Source organism: Haliotis rufescens, unplaced genomic scaffold (genome assembly GCF_023055435.1).
Source record: "Haliotis rufescens isolate VD_foot unplaced genomic scaffold, xgHalRufe1.0.p SCAF_31, whole genome shotgun sequence".
NCBI classification, from domain to species: Eukaryota; Metazoa; Mollusca; class Gastropoda; order Lepetellida; family Haliotidae; genus Haliotis; species Haliotis rufescens.
In genome coordinates, this window is record NW_025964013.1 from 5088945 (window position 1) to 5103877 (window position 14933).

At 42.3% G+C, this 14933-nt stretch overlaps 1 protein-coding gene across 5 annotated transcripts in view; it reads left to right on the forward strand.

The window, feature by feature from the left end:
- The window catches only part of LOC124119067, a 117845-nt gene that overhangs the window by 11780 nt on the left and 91132 nt on the right, over positions 1 to 14933 (forward strand). The window lies entirely within an intron of this gene.

The window sequence follows — 14933 nt, forward strand, 5'->3', positions numbered from 1 at the left end:
AGTTTGAAATATTATTTACTATCATTAGCAATAACATATATTAAGATTCCAGCTCTAAACATACAGAATCGACTTTCGTCAGCGAAGACAACCCTCTGCCAGTCACGTCATTGCCAACGTCGTACAGTCCGGGCCCATCTCAATCGCAGACGACGATGTTGCGCTGTCAATAGCTGTCCTCTGTATGGTCTAAAAGCCCTGATTCCATGAGCCCTGAGTCTCCTAGCCACTGTCTGTCGACTAACCCTGTGACCTAAGGCATTTGTCGCCGATGAAGTCACTGTCAGGAAGCGATTTCGGAGGTGCAAGGTACGCAAGTACCGGTCATCATGGGGCGTGGTCACCCTGGGTTTGCCTGTTCTTGGCCTGTCAGCGGTCCGCCCTGTCTGTCTGTAACGTTGCATCAAGTTGGTAATGGCAACACGGGAACCACCGAAGGTTCGTGCAATATGGGCGTGGGTGGCTCCAATCTGTACCATACCCAAGGCTCGTTCACGTTGTTCGACTGTGAGTCGTGGCATTTGTTTTTATCACTGTGGATGTCTGACTTGCCGTTGCAACCGTTTTATACCCTTACCCGCACGTGCATTTGCAGTTGTCCGTGGTGCACGTGTTTTTCACTTTTTCGCGTGTTATCTCGCAAACATGTAACAGACGATTTACATTTTCTGCATACACTATTGTTGTATTTAGGTTATGTGTTTTAGATAGACTTCATCGAAAACAATTGTATACTTTGTCTGAAATTTATATTTTCAGTTGGTAAAGTTTCTTTTGGACGTCAGTTTATATGATTTGAAACTGTGAACTGTTTCTGTTATCTGAATAACTGAATGAAAAAAACTAAAGAATAAAGATAAAGTAAGGAATAAGGAATAAATTGCGTCGATCGATGCACATGATATTAATCACTGGATTGTCTGGTCCGGGATTCGAACCCACACCTGCCAGGGTGAGGCACCTAATCGCCAGCCCACAAAGTCAGCGATCTAACCCACTCAGCCACCGATGCTTCCTGTACCAGTTGTCGGACTTTCATTTTTGTGGAAGCCTCGGTGGCTGAGTGGGTTAGATCGCTGACTTTATGTGCTGGCGATTAGGTGCCTCACTCTGGCAGGTGTGGGTTCGAATCCCGGACGGGACTCAACCCAAAAAAGTACTAGAATCTGTACTTTACTAAGAAAGTGTTATCCCAAATATAACATTAGTTACATTTGACCACTTTCCAAATGGCATTGTGTATTCATCATTAACGTCGTCTTGAACTCACTGATGGTGGTGTTGAAATATCCACAACAGAGGGTGTAACACGAAGTGGCCTCATCAATATAAAGCGTGGGTAATGGAAACTAGGTATATGCAGCTACTCACACATACAGCCTGACATGGGCTAGGAATACTAAACTGCCTGCTTGCAAATGTCCTTTGTGAATGTTTGAAAGTCTCCATTAAAGATATGAATTTAATTACGACATACCGGATGGCAGTCCCGTCACATAAATCTTTAATTGCTGTGCGTGTGAGTGACAGGTGCAGTTGTAAAGAAATATAAAATGTTCTGTAATATTCAAATATTACTTGGTGTGCAAGTCCATGTGCAGCTGCATGTATCCTTATAGTTGTTTACCCTAGGACTTTTATGCATTGAGAGGCTTTCGGTGTCTGGTACAGTTGTTAGGCTTTCGGGAATGTTATTGTCACTGACAGCTATAGAATTCAACAGGGGCAAATCGCATATTGAATCACATGTTTATCTGTATAAAGACTACACTGCATACACGATGCACGACATGTACAAAACACGACATGAAGATCCGGGTTAGAAAAGGTCTTCAGCAACCCATGTTTGCCGTAAAAGGCGACTATGCTTGTCGTTAGAGACGACTAACGGGATCGGGTTGTCAGACTCGCTGACTTGGTTGATGCATGTCATCGATCCCAACTGCGTGGATCGATGCTCATGATATGAATCACTTGATTGTCTGGTACAGACTCGATTATTTACAGACCGCCGTCATATAGCTGGAATATTGTTGAGTGCGGCGTAAAACAACAAACCAACCAACCAACCAATTGCGTGGACCGATGCCCATGATGTCAATAACTGTTGTTGTTTTCTGGTCCAATATCGGTTATTAACAGACCGCCGTCTTATAGCTTGAATATTGCTGAGTGCGGCGTTAAACAGCAAACAAAACAGAAATGACACACGTATATTGCCAGCTGGGTCTATGAGGCCGTGAGTGAGGGGCATAAGTAATTTCACCTAGAACAGAAATTGTACGCGGGAAAACGTTCTACATACAAATGATCCTTATACCTTGTGAGAAACTTGTGGGGGTAATGTCTGCAGTGAGAGTCACCCTCACCTCCACCCTGACCCTGAATATGGAAATATTTTATTTAATTCTTGAAACCCATTTGTCCAGAACTCTCCATCCTGTGGCCAGTCTCGGTCAAAGATTAACTTGGCATTTTCGAAGTTTAAAAAATGCTGACAGTTGAACGACAAATTATTGGCTCACGTTTGCCTTTTTATAGCCACTACCACGAGTTACGATTGATATAACTTGCACGTGCATTTTGCTTTACTGTTTTCCTCCATGACATTTTTTTAACAAGTGTGAAAACAATGCCGTTTAAGACATTGCAAATCGACAATGGCTGCGTTTTGACCACCAACATTTTCCAATAACATATATCCAATTTATATAACGGATGTTTTGTGTAGTCAGGTTCAATGATCTACATACTATCTGTGCGTTTCTTTTTTTTTAAAGGGTGTAGATATGCGTACCCAACTCACACACATGAGTCCCAAAGAGGCGACCTATTAAACACTAAAAGCAACAACAACAGCACATACGACAAATGCAAAAATAAGGTCTTTACTCATCTGTATAGCATTATTAAACACTTTTTTCAATGTATGCAGAGCTGGATGCGTGCGAAAGGTTTATGCTGAATTTCTTTTAAGCGTTAAATAGTATAATTGTGTTGAAAGATATGACTGTCAAATTAGGTATGGTCAGTCTCTTTAAAGCATTAACTAATTATACATTTCTAAATATATTAAATCCTGCTTACAGTAAATATGAAATAGTGTCCTACCTCCGTTGTCAATATTTTTTTTGTGTGTATCTGTTAGAGGAGGGGCTGAAGCCCAAGTCTTTTTCATGAATAAATATCTGTTCTGTTGAAATTATGTGCAAATATATTGTATCATGTGAAATATAATTTATATTTTATCATTACATTACTATTTTGGTTGGTTGTTACCTTTATAGAAGTTTTACCTATGTACATATTAAAATCCGGCCTCACCTCTCAACAAGTACGTTTTATTTATCATACGAATTCATGCGAATGTATTTCAATTTATTGGCGTTGAAGTTTTTACAGGACATATTTCATCACATCATTGCAAATATATTCCTCAAAGTTGTTGTTGTTGCTTTATGTGTATAAAACGTCGCCTTCTGCCTCAGCAATTTCGGCTGACCTGTCCCTCTTTGAAACTCATGTGTGTGAGTAGGGTACACATATCTATTGCGAGTACAGTCTTTCAATTGTGTATAGTAGTTTATTCAAGAAGAATGTAGGCCATCGGCCCATGTTCCATGAACATAACATTGTAGCACTGTAGCAAGTACATTGTGTACGCCAGACAGTATATTGTGAATGACACAAACACGAACAAGGATCTCTCAGACAGTTTGCATGGGCGATAAACATGGCTATGTGTTGGATGGTGTTCACATTTAATGTTGATAAAAGAATATAAAAATTATGAAGGGAGGGTTGCACTACATAATTTTTATTAGGTATACATATTTTACGAAGAGAATTATACTAATAAAAATAATATTCATCTTCAACATGATTATTGTTCAATTGATACACCACATTTCTTCCCTGTGAACTGCAACGAAATCCTGCTTGTGCAAACCTAAATTTAGAAAGGGTTAAACATTTTAAATAGAGCGTTAACACACACTGAAATTTTGAAATAGGTATAGTGTTTTGTTTTTGCTAAACAACATAGCTTGCCAGTCTTGTTTATGTGAACACTTTAGTCTAAATACAGATTCTGATAAAGAAAGCATTTATATTAATGGTACATTTCATTTACCCCACATAACCGACACCAACACGAACAAGTAAAAGTTGCATTGATCATGAAAGTTTAATATTTTCTTGCGTTCATCAAACACGAGTATAATGCTGCAGTGCACACGCCAAATACACATTGGGTGAATCATCTACCAAAAATAGTTATATATAAACAAGTATTATTATTTAAAATGTTGTATGGGAGATATTTTATCACGATGTTTGTTTGGACAACAGAAACCTGTTCTTCGGGCTAAGCGAGGTTTAACGTTTCAGATTTAGCTGATAGGTCAGAACTTCACAAGAGTCTTCCCTTCGTCAATGCATCCTCTCCCTGGGAGACCCATGGGTGTGTATGTATGTTACAGGGAATATGTATAATCCCTGAAATTTTCAAGGAATATATTTAATGTCTGATTCACTCAGGGAATAAACATAATCCCTAAAATGTTCAGGTATTATACATATTCCCTGGTTTAACATCAAATGTGTTGGACATACTCCCTGAAATTACTTTTGAGACTCTTATATGGTCAAACTTGATAAAAAAAAAATTTGACATGATAATACCTTTCACTTAACTTAACAATTAGTCTTCACTGTAATCAAATAAATGCTACATCAAACATTGGATAGACTCAACAAACAAGAACAATTTGTTTTTGTTGACACATGTCAGACTTGAGTGGCACCTTGAGTTACAAAGCAGCCCAGCTTTGAAACATCTACAACTGGTCTGACATTTCTTTGTACCAGCACAGTTACACCGGGTGAAACCTTGTCCTCCAGAGTTGGATTCAACTGCACAGCCTGGCGAGGTGAAATGTTCCTGTCAGTGACAACGTCTTCAGTCGAGTACAATGCTGGAGCACAAACATCAAACTGGTTACGAGAGAACTTCCCATTCAGTATGCCACCTTTCACAGCTGTTGTGTACAAGTCATTGTCACTGCAATCAATCACAACACCTGTGATATTGCTAGGATCGGAACGGCATCGATCAACATGGGGAATTGGGACAGTAACATTGTCGCCAAGCTGCATTGACGCCAGAACACGTTGACTGCGCTTCACCATTCGTTCAGCTTGCTGCATCTGTGCTTAATAGTTGTTGTTGCATTAAGTGTTTAAGAGGTCGCCCTCTGCCTAAGCAATTTCAGCTGACCTGTCCCTCTTTGGGACTCCTGTGTGTGAGTTGGGTAGACATACCTATTGTGAGTTTGGTATTCACATAATTTCTGTTTTTGTATTGATATGATTTCTATGTTCTTATATTGATATAATTTTATTTTTTATCCTTGGTTGCTCTGTTTATATACGTCCGACAAGCTGTCCATCTCTCAGGAATAGAGTTAGTTTGGCCTTCGCTATTGCATCTCTTGGCCTTAGGAGATCTATGACAGATAGCGGATCTAACTGCAATTCTTGTTTTAACCGAGCCCGGGCTGGGACATGGTCTTGACATTCTAGTAATACGAGAGCAATGGTTTCAGCCTGATTGCAAGATGAACAAACCTTGTCACAGTGCTTTTATGACCGAGTCTGAGGCGTGAGATGTCAATTTCACTTTCCCTTTCATTTGAGTATGAGCTTTTGTCGGATCTTAGGTTGAATTTGGTATAGCCATCTGCCGATCGTACTTGCGTCCCTTTGGGCTTGCCATCTTTCTGCTATAGAGGCTTTGATTTTTATTTTTATCTCTAGTTTCCTGAAGAGAATAGACTGTATATGAGAGGGGATCCAACACAACTCCACCTGTTGCCCTTGGTCCGATAGTTGTGTATATTCGTATAGAATATTATTGACTGTGTTTGACCTGGAGTTTGAATTTCTGCCGCTGATGGTTTGAAGTGCTCTTAGCGACTCTAATAGGACGGCTGCCTGTGCTTCCGGAAGTTCCGGTATGAGTTTGAGTGCATGATGCATTGCCTCCAATTTAGCAGTGAATACATTGTCTTTCCATTGTTGTTCATTACTATATATGTGCTACCATTACACTGTTACTTGAGTGTTAGTCAAGCTTGGTATTCCGAGTGTTGGTGTAGGGACGGTACCGTAGGGACGACGTCGAACAGGATGTGCCGCTCGTAGGAAAACGTCCTGAGGTGAGCTGGAGCTCCGATCACCTCATGTATGCCTGAACTGGAAGGTCCGCTTATCGCTGTGTTTGTGTTGTCTGAGCAGGTATTCCGCTCATTGTGCAATTGTTGTTTATTGTTTACATGTTGTGCATAAAGCGTTCGGGACAGTGATGTCGATTTTCTCCTTTATTCCCCGATGAGCTAATTCCCCGTCAACATGCGCGTTGACAACGTGAATATGGGTCCCGTAACCAGCACTGATGTTGATAGGATTCTTGGTCATCAGTGTATATACGGGCCCAGCTGTCCCAGGATGTTTGAATTTTAGTGTTAGCTACCGATCGTGGTAGGGTTGGGTTTTCCTTTTAAGGGATGTTAAAGCAGTGTCAACTTTGGGAGTTTGTAAAGTCCAGGGAGGGTGTAGCCCTTTGTAGTGAATTTCTGGTGGCTGAATGTCATCACAATTGTGACTTCGGATGAGTTCTCGTACTAATATCCAAGATGGCTTTAGTGAGGGATTTTCCCTTCTTAGCCTCAATTGGAGGTTTCCTGTTTCTACATTTAGTGGTTCTAGTGAAGTGCCTGTTGCTGCGCCTGTGGCAAGCATTAAGGCTTTGTATTGTATTCTGTTGAGACGGCTCAAAAGAGCATATATATGTACATTTAAGGACAACAAAATTAATAAGAAAACAAAAGGTGAAAGATACCAAAGAGTAGAAGCTAACAAAGGAAGCCAACAGATGATTGGCGCTGATAGGTGATTAGCAATAGACAATGGAAGCCAACACTTAAGTTATCATAGCTAAGTAAGTGATGTTGTGATAATCTGTTGAGTGACTTTAATTCCAAAAAGGTAGATTCCCCAATGACTAGGATACATCTGTCATATACCTACAGGATATGTGTGTTTTTGGCTCTCATAATGACATGAAGCTGTGTGCTATTACTGAAGCACAGTCCATTACTACAAGCGCGTGGACTGACTCTGAGGTCTCGTGGGCAGAGTATCTGCATGGAGAGTGGAAGGTTGTTAGTTCTCTCTCTGGTTGCATCATAACATAACTTTAAAAAGTGATGCTTGTTGTTACCGCGCCTTGTATTAAGCATTAAGGATATACAACAAGAGCTGGTCGGCTAAGAGCCAGTATGCCTTATGTGTGGTATCAAACTGCTATATCCATATCAATGTCGCTATGTAAGTGCAATAATCTTGAATGCAATGTTAAGCCCCAATTCCCTTCCCACCACACTGAAGTGTGAGGCTGTAGTAACACATATGTGACTGTGAGGCTGTAGTGACACGTGTGACTGTGTGGTGCTGTAGTGACACGTGACTGTGTGATGATGTAGTGACACATATGTGACTGTGATGCTGTAGTGAGACACGTGTGACAGTGTGGGGCTGGAATGACACATGTGACTGTGTGAGGCTGTAATGACACGTGTGACTGTGTGAAGCTGTAGTGATACATGTGTGACTGTGAGGCTGTAGTGACACAAATGTGACTGTGAGGCTGTGGTGACACGTGTGACTGAGGCTGTAGTGACACATATGACTGTGTGAGGCTGTAGTGCGGGTGTGACTGTGTGAGGCTGTAGTGACACATATGTGACTGTGAGGCTGTAGTGACATGTGTGACTGTGTGAGGCTGTAGTGACACGTGTGGCTGTGTGAGGCTGTAGTGACACATATGTGACTGTGGGAGGCTGTAGTGACATGTGTGACTGTGTGAGGCTGTAGTGACACGTGTGGCTGTGTGAGGCTGTAGTGACACATATGTGACTGTGAGGCTGTAGTGACACGTGTGACTGTGTGAGTCTGTAGTGACACGTGTGACTGTGTGAGGCTGTAGTGACACATATGTGACTGTGTGAGACTGTAGTGAGACACGTGTGACTGTGAGAGGCTGTAGTGACACATATGTGACTGTGTGAGGCTGTAGTGACACATATGTGACTGTGAGAGGCTGTAGTGACACACATGTGACTGTGTGAGTCTGTAGTGACACGTGTGACTGTGTGAGGCTGTAGTGACACGTGTGAGGCTGTAGTGACACGTGTGACTGTGTGAGGCTGTAGTGACACATAAGTGACTGTGTGAGGCTGTAGTGAGACAGGTGTGACACGTGTGAGGCTGTAGTGACACATGTGACTGTGAGGCTGTAGTGACACATAAGTGACTGTGTGAGGCTGTAGTGACACATGTGTGATTGAGGCTGTAGTGACAAATATGTGACTGTGTGAGGCTGTAGTGACACGTGTGACTGTGTGAGGCTGTAGTGACACACGTGACTGTGTGAGGCTGTAGTGACACACGTGTGACTGTGAGGCTGTAGTGACACGTGTGACTGTGTGAAGCTGTAGTGATACATGTGTGACTGTGAGTCTGTAGTGACACAAATGTGACTGTGAGGCTGTAGTGACACGTGTGACTGTGTGAGGCTGTAGTGACACGTGTGACTGTGTGAGGCTGTAGTGACACATATGTGACTGTGTGAGGCTGTGGTGACACGTGTGATTGAGGCTGTAGTGACACATATGTGAGTGTGTGAGGCTGTAGTGACAGATGTGACTGTGTGAAGCTGTAGTTACACGTGTGACTGTGTGAGGCTGTAGTGACATGTGTGTCTGAGGCTGTAGTGACACATATGTGACTGTGTGAGGCTGTAGTGACACATATGTGACTGTGTGAGGCTGTAGTGACTCATGTGACTGTGTGAGGAAGTAATGACACGTGTGGCTGTGTGAGGCTGTAGTGACACATATGTGACTATGTGAGGCTGTAGTGACACGTGTGACTGAGGCTGTAGTGATAAAATATGTGACTGTGTGAGGCTGTAGTGACACATGTGACTGTGTGAGGCTGTAGTGACACGTGTGACTTTGTGAGGCTGTAGTGACACGTGTGACTGTGAGAAGCTGTAGTGACACATATGTGACTGTGTGAGGCTGTAGTGACACATTTAACTGTGTGAAGCTGTAGTGACACGTGCGACTCTGTGAGGCTGTAGTGACACACGTGTGACTGTGAGGCTGTAGTGATACATGTGTGACTGTGGGGCTGTAGTGACACAAATGTGACTATGAGGCTGTAGTGACACGTGTGACTGTGTGAGGCTGTAGTGACACATATGTGACTGTGGGAGGCTGTAGTGACATGTGTGACTGTGTGAGGCTGTAGTGACACGTGTGGCTGTGTGAGGCTGTAGTGACACATATGTGACTGTGAGGCTGTAGTGACACGTGTGACTGTGTGAGTCTGTAGTGACACGTGTGACTGTGTGAGGCTGTAGTGACACATATGTGACTGTGTGAGACTGTAGTGAGACACGTGTGACTGTGAGAGGCTGTAGTGACACATATGTGACTGTGTGAGGCTGTAGTGACACATATGTGACTGTGAGAGGCTGTAGTGACACACATGTGACTGTGTGAGTCTGTAGTGACACGTGTGACTGTGTGAGGCTGTAGTGACACGTGTGAGGCTGTAGTGACACGTGTGACTGTGTGAGGCTGTAGTGACACATAAGTGACTGTGTGAGGCTGTAGTGAGACAGGTGTGACACGTGTGAGGCTGTAGTGACACATGTGACTGTGAGGCTGTAGTGACACATAAGTGACTGTGTGAGGCTGTAGTGACACATGTGTGATTGAGGCTGTAGTGACAAATATGTGACTGTGTGAGGCTGTAGTGACACGTGTGACTGTGTGAGGCTGTAGTGACACACGTGACTGTGTGAGGCTGTAGTGACACACGTGTGACTGTGAGGCTGTAGTGACACGTGTGACTGTGTGAAGCTGTAGTGATACATGTGTGACTGTGTGAGGCTGTAGTGACACAAATGTGACTGTGAGGCTGTAGTGAGACACGTGTGACTGTGTGAGGCTGTAGTGACACGTGTGACTGTGTGAGGCTGTAGTGACACATATGTGACTGTGTGAGGCTGTGGTGACACGTGTGATTGAGGCTGTAGTGACACATATGTGAGTGTGTGAGGCTGTAGTGACAGATGTGACTGTGTGAAGCCGTAGTTACACGTGTGACTGTGTGAGGCTGTAGTGACATGTGTGTCTGAGGCTGTAGTGACACATATGTGACTGTGTGAGGCTGTAGTGACACATATGTGACTGTGTGAGGCTGTAGTGACTCATGTGACTGTGTGAGGAAGTAATGACACGTGTGGCTGTGTGAGGCTGTAGTGACACATATGTGACTATGTGAGGCTGTAGTGACACGTGTGACTGAGGCTGTAGTGATAAAATATGTGACTGTGTGAGGCTGTAGTGACACATGTGACTGTGTGAGGCTGTAGTGACACGTGTGACTTTGTGAGGCTGTAGTGACACGTGTGACTGTGAGAAGCTGTAGTGACACATATGTGACTGTGTGAGGCTGTAGTGACACATTTAACTGTGTGAAGCTGTAGTGACACGTGCGACTCTGTGAGGCTGTAGTGACACACGTGTGACTGTGAGGCTGTAGTGATACATGTGTGACTGTGGGGCTGTAGTGACACAAATGTGACTATGAGGCTGTAGTGACACGTGTGACTGTGTGAGGCTGTAGTGACACACGTGTGACTGAGGCTGTAGTGACACATATGTGAGTGTGTGAGGCTGTAGTGACACATGTGACTGTGTGAGGCTGTAGTGACACGTGTGGCTGTGTGAGGCTGTAGTGACACGTGTGACTTTGTGAGGCTGTAGTGACACGTGTGACTGTGTGAGGCTGTAGTGACACGTGTGACTGTGTGAGGCTGTATTGACACGTGTGACTGTGTGAGGCTGTAGTGACACATATGTGACTATGTTAGGCTGTAGTGACATGTGTGACTGAGGCTGTAGTGACACATATGTGACTATGTGAGGATGTAGTGAGACACGTGTGACACGTGTGAGGCTGTAGTGACACGTGTGACTGTGTGAGGATGTAGTGACACATATGTGACTATGTGAGGCTGTATTGAGACACGTGTGACACGTGTGAGGCTGTAGTGACATGTGTGACTGTGGGAGGCTGTAGTGAGACACGTGTGACACGTGTGAGGCTGTAGTGACATGTGTGACTGTGGGAGGCTGTAGTGACACATGTGACTGTGTGAGGAAGTAATGACACGTGTGAGGCTGTAGTGACACATTTGTGACTGTGTGAGGCTTTAGTGACACGTGTGACTGTGTGAGGCTGTATAGTGACACATATGTGACTGTGAAGCTGTAGTGACCCGTGTGACTGTGTGAGGCTGTAGTGACACACGTGTGACTGTGAAGCTGTAGTGACACATATGTGACTGTGAAGCTGTAGTGACACATGTGACTGTGTTAGGCTGTAGTGACACATATGTGACCGTGTGAGGCTGTAGTGACACATGTGTGATTGTGTGAGGCTGTAGTGAGACACGTGTGACTGTGTGCGGCTGTAGTGACACATATGTGACTGTGAAGCTGTAGTGACACATATGTGACTGTGTGAGGCTGTAATGACACACGTGTGACTGTGAGGCTGTAGTGACACACGTGTGATTGTGTGAGGCTGTAGTGAGACACGTGTGACTGTGTGAGGCTGCAGTGACACACAAGACGACCGCGTTCATTTAAAAATTTACAGTTGTGAAAAACAGTCACCATATGGGATGTACATGTATGTCTTCTGGATAAGGCATCCGGACTTGATGCTAAACGAAGATATTTCATCCAACATTTCGTGTAATGATAATTTAACATGCTTCTTCTCTTGTAAAAATGGCGTTAGACAGGGAGACAACCTGTCTCCACTTTTGTTTGCCATATTTTAAAATGATTTAGAAGAAGGTCTTCTGTACGACTCATGTAAAGGCGTCCAGTTAGGACGAAATTAGTTCAATGATGGAATTGAAGAATAATCACCATCTTTATTTCTACTGTATACTGATGATGTAGTCCTCATGGCTACAAATATACAGCACTTGCAAACACTGTTAGACTCTTTTAATAAGTATTGTGATAGATGGAAGCTTAAGGTTAATGTTTCGAAATCAAACGTAATGCTATTTGGGAGGATCAACGTGATTACAACCATACTTTCAAAATTAGCCAAGATATTTTGGAAAACGTTGAGACCTATAAATATCTAGGCGTCACCATGCAGACGAATTCTAAATTCACTATTACAAAACAAAATCTTGAAGAGCAAGCAATCAAATCAATGTATTATGTTTTGGCGCAATGACGTAAATTTAATTTGTCAGTTGGTTGCCAACTGCGCCTAGTATGGTCTAACCAATTCTTCTATACGGATGTGAAGTGTGGGGGTTCGACACTGTATCGAATAAGGAACGTGTCCAGCTACGTTTTCTTAAACATTTACCATCACTTTGGACTAGTACTCCAAAATATATGGTTTATGGCGAACTTCTGTAATACATGTAGTTAAGATCAGAATGGTTTCTTTTGGGGTAAAACTCTTATCCGGAAAATCATCAAAATTATCTTTACTCATTTACAAGCTGTTATATAATGATAACCTATTTGAAATACGCAAACATACATGGATAACCTTGGAAAAACAAATCTTTACGATCTTGGGCTAAGTTTCATTTGGCAATCACAAAGTTTTCAAAGTCCAATTCATCTAAAAAATATTGTTGAGAACAAATTAATGACATCAGTTTACAATTCTGGAAAGCCACACGAGATAAATCTTCCAAAGGAGCCATGTATACCATAGTTAAAAATCAATCCCTGATTTTCGAAGATTTTTTAAATATGAAAATACGTATTTTGCGAGACTTATTTAAATCTAGCACCTCCAATCACAATCTCCCAACTGAAACTGGAAGGTGGAAAAAAACCTTTTAACTGAAAGAAAATGTCCATTTTGTAAATCATTTGATTTAGGTGAGGAGTTCCACTATCTATTTTTCTGTCCACTATTTCAAAATGAGAGAAAACATGATTAGAAAATATTATTACATTTCACCAAATATGTATAAAATAAATTTGCTTTTTAAAAGTAAACGATTAGGAACACTTAGAAAGTTATCACACCGCAAACACGAAAACGTCGGTTTTTTTCGTATATGGTTATTGGACGGAAAAACGACTAAAAATTCATTAAAATTGATTAATTTGTTAGCGTCTAGAAAGTGTCCGGAAAAGCGTCGAGTTTTTCAAGCGTAAAATGGACGAAAAAACGATGCTTTTTGCTCCGCCTTGTACAGCTGTTAACGGCCAATCAGATGGCGCTGGTCCCCCGACGCACGTGATGCAGAAGGCTTCCTTTCGGAAGCAATAGGTTTCGTATTTCTGGCATGCCTTGCTCTAGTATCTGTCGCGCGCAGCGAGAATTGCTGATTAGTCAGTTTTAGGATATGTAACATGTTAATGGAATTCAGACACGCGCCAAGAAGTCAAACCAAACCATGTACCAAGTTTATTAAGATAACAATCCCTCCGCTATGCACAGTTACCTCTATCGGATAATGGGTTGTGTTTCATTTGGTTATAACAGTAACTAATTTTGTAATGTGAAGTTTACACGATATACGGCTTTTCCATAGGACGAGAGGTGGGTCACATGACGTTTTTCACGTGACTGTATTCTTGAAATTACGTAAGCGCTGACTACTTCCACATTCCTGGGGAAAACCCTGGGAATTCCATAGTACGTATTCATACAGAAGCGTTGTTTCTCATCATTTAGACCCTTTAATTTTGAACGTAGCGTCTTATCATACTCTGAGTTAAGTCATAGAGTTTGGTTGCATGCCCGTTCAAGGATACCCTCGCTACAACCCATCCTAGAGAAATAAAACCAAAAAATCCAAACTATCGTAGTGACAATCTACAGCAATCTATGAAAATACCTAAGTATCTATTTGACACATCTTTACAATCACCTTTCAATGATCGCTCAATTGATCAGTGATCACAAAGGCTTGAAATCGCCACAGGCTAATTAACAACTTCGGAAATATCTCCCGTCATGTTTATCGTGTCGGCCATTTTGACGTCTTGTACTTGATGTAAATATAATGTATTACGATGCTCTGTCATTGTGATTGACATACTGAGGTAGTTCTTAACAGACCTTCTCATCTAATGAGGATATATTTTGGAATATATTTCTTGTAAACAAACTAAAACAGATGTTCCTCGCTTTTGGGGGAACTATTTTATTCCGGAATGGCCTATTAAAGCTAATAGTAAGTCAAGGCACCATGCGCGTATATGATCTGTTATTATATGTGTTTAACAAATACGGTTTTGGGCGTTCATAAAATACACTGACGCAAGTATATTCTAATCAATTGGATAATTGAATATGCTTTATTTTACATATTACATAACATCACTACACAAAATTTGGACAGTTGCAGTAACACACTACGGTGATCGCATTAAAAACCACTTTGAACAGTATTTCAGTTATACACGGTGTATCAGACTGATGTGGGATAAAAAAGTGGCTCAGGCCATCCAACGGGTGTTCGCGAAAAGGTGAGCGTATTCTGCCAGACAGGTGGCATCCATCACAAACACATGCAAGGACAAGTCAATTGTTCACCTGAACAAAGCACGGAAACACACAATGATGCCCGTCCGCACTATTACCGAGCATGTAAATTATATTGTCCGTCAAAAACATGGACGAGTATAAACGGGTAGTTATGGAATACTGTAAGGGACATTCTCGCGATCTCGCATTCTCGCGATCTCGACCTTTGGAAACGAGCTAAATATGCCAAAAACACGAGAATGCGT